This window comes from Erythrolamprus reginae, chromosome 4 (genome assembly GCF_031021105.1).
Source record: "Erythrolamprus reginae isolate rEryReg1 chromosome 4, rEryReg1.hap1, whole genome shotgun sequence".
NCBI lineage: Eukaryota > Metazoa > Chordata > Lepidosauria > Squamata > Dipsadidae > Erythrolamprus > Erythrolamprus reginae.
This window is the reverse complement of record NC_091953.1, coordinates 117,374,977-117,385,568: the sequence shown is the minus strand read 5'-3', so window position 1 is coordinate 117,385,568 and position 10,592 is coordinate 117,374,977. Positions and strand designations below refer to the sequence as shown.

The 10,592-nt window shown below is 38.0% G+C and overlaps 1 non-coding gene across 1 annotated transcript; it reads left to right on the top strand.

Moving 5' to 3' along the window:
• Window positions 1-9,628: 9,628 nt before the first annotated feature.
• TRNAF-GAA (transfer RNA phenylalanine (anticodon GAA)) lies at window positions 9,629-9,701 on the top strand. Its single transcript has one exon. It is a non-coding gene; the product is annotated as a tRNA-Phe (tRNA).
• Window positions 9,702-10,592: the final 891 nt, after the last annotated feature.

Below are 10,592 nucleotides of genomic sequence, written 5' to 3'. Positions count from 1 at the left end.
AAATAAAGACCCAGTACTATTTTAAATGAATTACTGACAGTTTGACAAACAGTTCTAAATACTCAGTTCAGCACTAAATGAATCATATATAATAGATCCCTTGCCTATTCCTTCCTTTCTATAAGTTCCATTTTAAGTCAATATGAATTTTATGAATTATTTCATGAAAAGTCTTTGGTGGGTTTCAAGAGAGCCAAAGTTTATTTTAAGAACTAAATATTATGCTTTGAAATGTATGGTGTATGTTTAGACGTACCCCATTCTTCTGCCTGAAATATCTGCCTCTAAGGAGACTATAAACAAACTGCAAAGAGAGGAACAACAACACAATCATAATATAACAACAATAATAAATAGATTTGCAAATTTCACCTACTTTATAACAATTTTAACTTTTTTAAAGCTATCTCCTGACATCTTGAACTCTCAGACTTTAAGGGGTAAAGTATAACTTTATAAAAGAGAAAACATTTAAAACTGTAATTATTTGTGCAGAGAGGAAAAACAATAATGATTGCTGGCTAAACTATACCATGAACAATTGAGAGAACTTGGTATGTTTAGTCTAACAAAGATAAGGACTAGAGAAAATATGATAGCAACCTTTTGCAGCAGAGGCGGAGTAACAACACGGACACAAGAGCTGGATTTAAAAATGGGTCATTTTTATTAATTAAATTTGCATAATTTATTCATTAAATTAGCACAAATTTAACTAAAAACCCTAACAAGGACCCACAGGGTCAAACAATTACTTCCGGGGCGGAAAATGATGTCAGAAAAACTTTCTGGGCAACCGCCCTCACCTGGATCTCTGCCACACACCTGCATGTGGGAGGTCTCACCGTCTAACCCCTACAAGGGGAAAGAAATGGGCGGGACCCAAAGACAGGTTCCCCCCAATTGCTCAGATCGGCTAGTCACCATGAGCCTTTGGAGAGAACCTGTCAATCATCCCCAACGGAGAACACGCAGTTGCTAAACCACCACCCAGTTTTCCACCCCTAACCTGCCTACCCAAATGACCAAAGGTAAGCCAATTAGCCTAAAAGGGGGTGAAGCACCCCCTAACCGCCTATCCATCACCACAGTGTGGAATAGGCGAAAAAACGGTCGCAGAAAATGCTGGGACCGCCAAAAATTCCTATTCGGCCCCCTAAGGGCGACCCACAGTGGCACACTGAAAGATAGGGAAGGCGGGGCGGGTGTTCGCTGCTCGTCGTCAGGGGTGAAAAGGAGGCCCCGAGCCTGCACAGCCTTTTATATAGGGCTGGCAGGCTCCGCCCCCGACGACGTCATCGGCAATAGCGAGTTCCCGGCTTTCAAGATGGTGGCTGCGCCAGAGGGCCGTGTCTCCCTGGCCCTGCAACAAATCCAGGCCAGGGAGTGAAGTCACCGGCCGGGCATTACAATACTTGAGGGGCTGTCACAGAGAAGAAGGTTGTCCTGAGGCCAACCAAAGTACCTGAGGACAAAAGAAGAAATAACAGGTAGAAGACCATTAACGAGAGATTTAACATAGAACTAGAAGACATTTCCTGATAGTGAAAACAAATTATCCATAGAATGGCTTCCTCCAGAAACTGTGAGAAAGCCTCCATCATTGGAGCTTTTTAGGAAAAGAATGAACAACTGTATGTCTGAAAGGGTATGAGATCTCCTGCTTGAGCATGGGGTTGGAATAGAAGACCTCCAAAGTCCTCTCAATTCTATGTTCCATGGTTCATGTATTTGTTACTCAGGATTATAAATTACTTCAATGCAGTGACTGTAGCAGAATAAAATTTGTCTGTTATAAGGTAAACAACAATAAGGGGCGTACATAAGTGCACTGGTGTGCCTTTTGTCCCCTGTCCAATTGTCTTTCCTTTCTCTCACTTATCATATATATTTTCTTTCTTTCATATATCCTCTCCTCTAAGTTCACTTTACCCTTATATATATTACTACATGTCTATTTTTCTTCCTATGTATTTGTGTATTGGACAAGTGAATAAATAAAAATAAATAAAATAAATACTATCAGTATTTATTAATCATTAATCCTGTTTCATGAAGCAAACACTTTCCACTATAGATAAGCACCAACTACTTCAATCTTCAAGAGATTTCTAAAACAACAGGCCTTTAATTGCCTTCCTGAATTCTAAACATTTTGGAGTTTCTCCAATCCTACTTGCATATGTTTTATAGAACGGTGGCACCAGTAGATAAGGCCTATTTTTAACTGCTCTGAAACAGTGTTGAGTTAAAGACTATAGAGTCTTACTGCTTAAGCAGATATAGTACTGCAGGGAGCAAATAGTCCAAGTATGTTCCCTTCACTGTACTTAACATGATAGTATTTTCTGAAGTCTTTTCTGTCATAGGATTCCGTTTAAAAGCCAAGTATTTATTTATTTATTTACTTACTTACTTACTTACTTACTTACTTACTTACTTACTTACTTACTTACTTACTTACTTACTTACTTACTTAATTACTTACTTACTTACTTACTTATTTATTTATTGATTTATTTACTTAGTTAGTTACTTAGTTAGTTAGTTAGTCCAATACCCAATGAGGGTTTTAGTGGGTATATATCTATATACACATAGTAAAATACATGATGAAGGTTATAGAGGAGATACTTATAGTAAAATATATCTAAGAAATAATAGAAAAGAAGGTATAGTAATAGAACATATCAATGAAAGAATAGAAGAAGAGATATGGGAATAGAAGAAAGGTATAGGAGATATAGGAGCGCAATAGGACAGGGGACGGAAGACACTCTAGTGCACTTGTACTCGCCCCTTATTGACCTCTTAGGAATCTGGATAGGTCAACCGTAGATAATCTAAGGGTAAAGTGTTGGGGGTTTGGGGATGACACTATGGAGTCCGGTAATGAGTTCCACGCTTCGACAACTCGGTTACTGAAATCATATTTTTTACTGTCACGTTTGGAGCGGTTAATATTAAGTTTAAATCTTTTGTGTGCTCTTGTGTTGTTGTGGTTAAAGGTGAAGTAGTCACCGACAGGCAGGACGTTGCAGAATATGATCTTGTGGGCAATACTTAGATCTTGTTTAAGGCATCTTAGTTCTAAACTTTTTTTAAACTACTTTTTTCACAGTTTTTGAAAACTCCAGCTCATCTTTTGCTAAGAGTACCTCACCTTCAAAAGGTATTCCCTTAAGTAAGAATCCAAATTGTTTTATTAGGCACCATCTACATAGGACAGTGTTCTTCTCTTTCTTCCAAACTACAGGAAGGAAGGAAGAAAACACACCAGCTGTGCTCTCGGGCCTTTCATTTTTCCAGACGGCACTTAATAGTCCCTTGCAGTGCCTTCTAGTTTGTATCAGACTATTTCATTTATTCCCCTGTGGTTCAGTAGAAAGGGATAACTGTCAGTGGGGTTGAAGGAAGTGAGCATCAGGAGAGCATCAAGATGCTTCTTGACAGACTGACAAATTGATGTTCCAGTCCCTTAAGTGAGGTGTCTCTGATCACCACCTACCTGTTGCCACCCCTTCTCTATGGCAGAGACAGAAGTCCTTTCCTTTTCAGAGCCTCTAATATCTGAATTATCTATCTATCTATCTATCTATCTATCTATCTATCTATCTATCTATCTATCTATCTATCTATCTATCTATTTATCTATTTGCTTGTTTGTTTGTTTGTTTGTTTATTCATTCATTTATTTATTTATTTATTTATTTATTGGATTTGTATGCTGCCCCTCTCCACAGACTCAGAATTTATTTATTTATTTATTTATTTATTCATTCATTCATTCATTCATTCATTCATTCATTCATTCATTTATTAGATTTGTATGCCGCCCCTCTCTGAAGACTCGGGGTGCCTAACAACAATAAAGAAGACAATGTAACAAATCTAATATTAAAAAATAATATAAAAAACCCCAATTTAAGAGATCAGTCATACAAACAAGCATACCATGTGTAAATTCTATAAGCCTAGGGGGGAAGGGAAAAATTGTTGAAGCCGTGGAACTGAAATGGGAAAGCTGCAATTGGAATGATAAAAAGGAAGGGTATTTGTTAATTTGGAAGCTGACCTTTCTGCTTTTATATAGCAAAGTATATCAAGTGTATTACTATAGTTGTATACACATGCCGAATGAGATGCCTTTTTCCTGACCCTTCTTAGAATATCCAACACAATCTCATTATTGGTATGTACAGTTACACATTCATCTCTAACCTTGTAATGTTACATTTGGAACAGCTGTCTGCAATAAAGAGACACTTAATGCATCAGACTCCTGAACAAACCTCAGCAAATATTTCCAGGCACACAGCTTGCTGCTATGATTAAACATGGAAGCTCTCTGTACAGGAAAAAGGCTAGAAAAGAATAGAGTAGAACAGCACAGAACAGCACAGATCAGCACAGATCAGCACAGAACAGCACAGAACAGCACAGAACAGCACAGAACAGCAGAACAGCACAGCACATAACAGAACAGAACAGAATTCTTTATTGGCCAAGTGTGATTGCACACACAAGGAATTTGTCTTTGGTGCATATGCTCTCAGTGTACATAGAAGAAAAAGATACATTTGTCAAGAATCATAAGGTACAACACTCCATGATTGTCATAGGGGTCAAATAAGCAATGAGGAAACAATCAATATTAATAAAAATCTTAAGGATACAAGCAACAAGTTACAGTCATACAGTTATAAGTGGGAAGAAATGGGTGATAGGAATGATGGGGAAAAAACTAGTAATAATAGTAGACTTAGTAAATAGTTTGACGGTGTTGAGGGAATTATTTGTTTAGCAGTGATGGCGTTCGGGGAAAAAACTGTTCTTTTGTCTAGTTGTCTTGGCGTGAAGTGCTCTGTAGTGATGTTTTGAGGGTAGGACGTGAAACTATGTCCAGGATGCGAGGAGTCAGTAAATATTTTCATAGCTCCCACTTCCCTTTCCACACCATGGATTGTTTGAAGAAGTGGAAGTGAAGGAGGAGCAGTTCTTCCAGGATCAAAAACATCTCTTCCATCCTACCCAGTGGGAACAACATTATTTTTCTCCTTCTCAACCGCAAATATTTCCATCCATTTTCTTCCTGCCCAGTGATGGGCTGCCAAAATGTGGGTGTGGCTTATTTTGTGGGTGTGGCTTGTTGTGACTGGGTAGGAGTGGCTTGCTGGTCAGGTGACCAGGTGGGAATGGCTTGACAAACATGTGACTGGGAGTGACTTAAAGATTATATTACTGGGTGAGAGTGGCTTACTGACCAAGATAAGTTTTGAAATAGGTCCTTGGACTTTTTTTCGGTTGATTAAGTCACATTATTTGAATAGCCACAAAAAGGACAAGTGATAGACAGCATTATTTGGTGAGGAGCACATTAACATTTTAAGGTTTCGTACTGAACCTACAAGGTTCAGTATGATAACAGATTAGGCAGGTAGCTTAATTTTCTTTAATTGCTATAAAAGTTCAATTCTAGATAATGATTAAAATGGCGAAAGCGTTTATGGGTAAAACATACTATTTAATTATTCCCTATTTTAAAAGTAATTAAGGGTCATACTAAGGTACTACAGAAGGAAGGACAATAAAAAAATGATTAAGTATTCAATAAATAGTGCATAAACGTACTATCCCCATTGAATGCTCCCCTCTCCATGGGGAAAGCAGCCTATTTATGTTCCCATTGGTAGTTCTTTGACAGAAACATGTTTCCATATCTGGTCCTACCACTTGATGTTGGGAGTTGGCTAAAGATTATATAGTTCAATGAAAAACTATAACAGCACCCAATTTATTTTACTTCATCTATTGTATTTCCTATTAATAATCTGACACTCCTTGAGGACTTCAAGAAGGAAGGTGAAAAGAAAGCCTTGATGTTCCTTTGAAATTAAATTCCATTTTGCTCCCAAGGTCAGAAGATATGACAGTGATGTAATTACCTGTTTAATTATTGTTTTCTTTGTGGAAGGAGTCACCTTTGAGAATGAGCTTAATCAAAAAGGTAAAATTTAGTGTTTGACTTTACTGCCTCTGTGGTATTCCAAAAGAACACCACAAAACTATTTTACTAAAGGAGTCTTAACCCTGTACAACATTTTTGTTAAATTATAAAGAGTTCAGTAATAGAATGTTTTGAGTTAATCCCCTGTAAAGGCATTATTTTGATAGGGAGAGATTAGTAACCTATCTCATGTGTTTATACAAATAATAGGATATTTTTAAAATCTTTATCTTTTTTATTAAATAACTCTAATTCTTTCTGACAAACGCTTATTTGCATATGTTAAATCGATAGATTAAGTTTACCGCACCTGAGCACACATGGAAAAACTGCAGGACCACTTGAACTACTTACAATAAAACACTTTCCCTGTAGTCATAGAAAGGTACATTTTAATTAACCTTTAAGTAACCCTGCCTTGTCGTTAATTAAAACAGTTCAAATCATACTACCTTATTGCTTTTATATTTTAACGTTACAGTGACCAAAACAGGAAAAGCTTGATGTGACTGCTCTTTCCAGAAATTTAATAATGGAAATTTTATAAAATGATAAATAAATAAACAAACAACAGCAGTCTTCTGAATGCATTCACACATCAAAAGTTTTTATAAATAATCTGCTATCCATTACTGTAGCGTTGGAGGGAAATAAATATTTATTGTACGTATAAATTATTTAGCTTCTTTCCGGAAACATTTGATATGGATAAAGGAAATCATCTGAAAAGAGTAAAGACTTTGCCTATAAATGTTGGTCTAAGATTATTTCATTGTCAAACCCTGTTAAATTATTGTGCTTACACAGAATAAAATTTCTTATTTAAAACAAATGTTTACAATTTTTCTCCCTCCCTCCCTCCCTCCCTCTTTCCTTCCTTCCTCCCTCCCTTCCTCCCTTCCTTCCTTCCTCCCTCTCTCCCTCCCTCCCTTCCTTCCTTCCTTCCTCCCTCCCTCCCTCCCTCTCTCCCTCCCTCCCTTCCTCCCTCTCTCCCTCCCTCCCTCCCTTCCTCCCTTCCTTCCTTCCTTCCTCCCTCCCTCCCTCTCTCCCTCCCTCCCTCCCTCCCTCCCTCCCTTCCTCCCTCCCTCCCTCCCTCTCTCCCTCCCTCCCTCCCTCCCTCCCTTCCTTCCTTCCTCCCTTCCTTCCTTCCAACATAGCATTTTCAAATCCAGTTGATGAAAGCATCACTTCATTTGCTACAAAATGGTTACAGCTTAAATCTGAAACTGTTTCCTTGCCCCTCTGTCATGGGATTATATTATTCTTTACATAACAGATTTTAGTGGCAGTCATTTTAGTATATCGATGAATTTTTAAAAATGAGATATAGTTCTTATTTGAGAAAAATGAAGAAAAATAATGATCCACGTAGTCTTGAGACATAGAGCAGATTTCTTGGCAGAAGTAAGATTATTTATATTGTTAATGATTTTTAATAGTGTTGAAGAGCCAAGGTGGCGTAGTAGTTAGAATGCAGTACAGCAGACTACTTATGCTGCATGCCACTTGATTGTAATTCCGCAGTTCAAATCTCACCAGGTTCAAGGATGACTCAGCCATCCATCCTTCCATGGTTGATAAAATGAGAACCCAGATTGTTGGAGGCAATATGCTGACTCTGTAAAATTCTTAGAGGGGGCTGTAAAAGCACTGTGAAGTGGTTTGTCTGCCTGCCTGCCTGCCTGCCTGCCTGCCTGCCTGCCTGCCTGCCTGCCTGCCTGCCTGCCTGCCTGCCTGCCTGCCTGCCTGCCTGCCTGCCTGCCTATCTATCTATCTATCTATCTATCTATCTATCTATCTATCTATCTATCTATCTACCTACCTACCTACCTACCCACCTACCTACCTACCTACCTATCAATCTACCTATCAATCTACCTATCAATCTACCTACCTACCTACCTATCTACCTATCTACCTACCTATATCAAACAAGTATATGATAACAGATATAAGTGTAAACATGATTATGAATACAGGAGAAGGATACAAATAAATGGGGAGAGTAGGAGAGGGAGAGCAGGCACTCTGGTGCACTTATTCACACTCCTTACAGACATCTTAGGAATGGAGTGAGGTCAAAATAGACTGTCTAAGGTTTCAAAATTATGGGGGTTTGGGGAAGTAACCACAGAGTCAGGTAGTGCATTCCAAGCATTGAACACTCTGCTGCTAAAGTCATATTTTCTGCCATCAAGTTTGGAACAGCTTAGTCTAATCTCTGGGTTGTAGAGACTAACCTATGGAATGACTAAATAGCATGACTAAAAAGGAGTGTAAACGGTTAACAAAGGATTATCCCATTGTTGTGAAAAAACGTTTAAATTAAAATAATAATGAGTAGGAACAATCAAGATATAAGGGCATAATTGAAAGGCTTCATACAAACAAAAATAAGAAACATATTACTACATCTATTTTCTAACAATATGCACAAAGAGAAATTAATGCTAAATAGTATTACATAGAAAGTATCCTGAAACAGAACTGGGAAAACATATATAAAACAGCATTGTGTTAAAGTGCGTTCATAAGGGCACCAGCGCGCCTACTGTCCCTGTCCTAATGTTTTCCTCTTATTACTCATTTCATGAATATAAACTGTTATATCTATGCATACTACCAATACGTACTTGACTAAATAAATAAGTAACCAGCACATGACCTAAATCCTCCCAAAAAACTTTCCTAAAGCAGATTGCATCAAACTTGCTTTATTTTGGACAATATGTCTCTCACTCAGGTTCAAAACACCTGTTATTTCCTCCATCTGATAAGAAAATATCTCTCTCTCTCTCTCTCTCTCTCTCTCTCTCTCTCTCTCTGTCTCTGTCTGTCTGTCTGTCTGTCTGATTGGCTGGCTGGCTGGCTGGCTGGCTCTCTCTCTCTCTCTCTCTCTCTCTCTCTCACACACACACACACACAGAGACACACACACACAATTAACTATTTTAGAGCATGGAAGCTTATGACTCTGTAACTCAAACATAAGCACTGATTACGGTGTATTCTTAAGGCAATTATATGTGCATATCTTTAGGCATAATATATTTAATAGTACAATTTTATGTGCTAAGCAAGAAAAGCCATAATCATAAAAAAACTGGAGAAAAATAAAAGAGAAATGATAATTTTTAAGAAGATCAGTGATATCATAAGAAAAAAATTGTGGCTAAGATATGAATAATAAAGATAATCATGAAAGCCGTAATAGAGGCAGATGAGATTAAAGGAAGATGGAAAGGCTATAGCAAAGCCTTTCAGAATGGTATTATAGAATGAGAGAAGATATCACATATACTGAAAGCAATTCCACTGGAGTGCAAGTAATAGTACTTCAAAGAATAATGCATTAAAATATTACATTAGACCAAATTGACATTTTTTAATAAACCCAGTAACAGTATAACTGGAACACGATTGCCCTTTGTTATGAACTCTATGTATAAATTCAAACAATAACACGTGTCATATATGTAGGAATGTGTATTTGTCTCTAGTTATATTTAGTTACCAATAATCATATCAATCAAATCCCTAAATATAAGTTTGGACAATATTTCAACTCTTTAAACAAAATTTCTTAGAGATTGTTGTTAAGTGGTTTAATCTTCATTAACCACCGAAATAGCTCAGTTGGGAGAGCATTAGACTGAAGATCTAAAGGTCCCTGGTTCGATCCCGGGTTTCCGCAATTGTTTTCACAACTGGATTACTGCATTCTTGTCAAACAGGCAACAAATTGTCAAAATTGGTAGCGCCATCTCCACCCCCATCCCTGTCATAAGTGGCGTTCCTCAGGGAAGCGTACTAGGTCCTACTCTCTTCATTCTCTACATCAATGATCTCTGTGACCATATCGAAAGCAACTGTGTTCTTTTTGCCAACGATGTGAAACTTTTCAATACCACTGACAACATACTCACTCTCCAAAAAGACCTGGACTTTGTCTCAGACTGGTCTAACACCTGGCAACTTCAAATATCAACGAACAAATGCTCTACTCTCCACATCGGCAAAAAGAATCCAAACCGCACATATGAACTGAATAAACAATCTCTCACTGCCAACCCCCACTCAGTAAAAGACCTTGGAATACTAATATCGAATAACCTAAGTGCTAAAGCCCACTGCAACAATATCGCCAAAAAAGCTTCTAGAGTTGTTAACCTGATCCTACGCAGCTTCTGCTCAGGCAATCTCACACTACTCACAAGAGCCTACAAAACCTTTGCCAGACCCATCCTAGACTACTGCTCATCTGTCTGGAACCCATACCACATCTCAGACATCAACACCCTTGAAAATGTCCAAAGATATTTCACCAGAAGAGCCCTTCACTTCTCCACTCAAAAGAGAATATCCTACGAAAATAGACTAACAATCCTGGGCCTAGAAAGCCTAGAACTATGGCGCCTAAAACACGATTTGAGTATTGCCCACAAGATCATATGCTGCAATGTCCTACCAGTCAATGACTACTTCAGCTTCAACCGCAACAACACAAGAGCACGCAACAGATTCAAACTTAATATGAACCACTCCAAACTTGACTGTAAAAAATATGATTTCAACAATCGAGTTA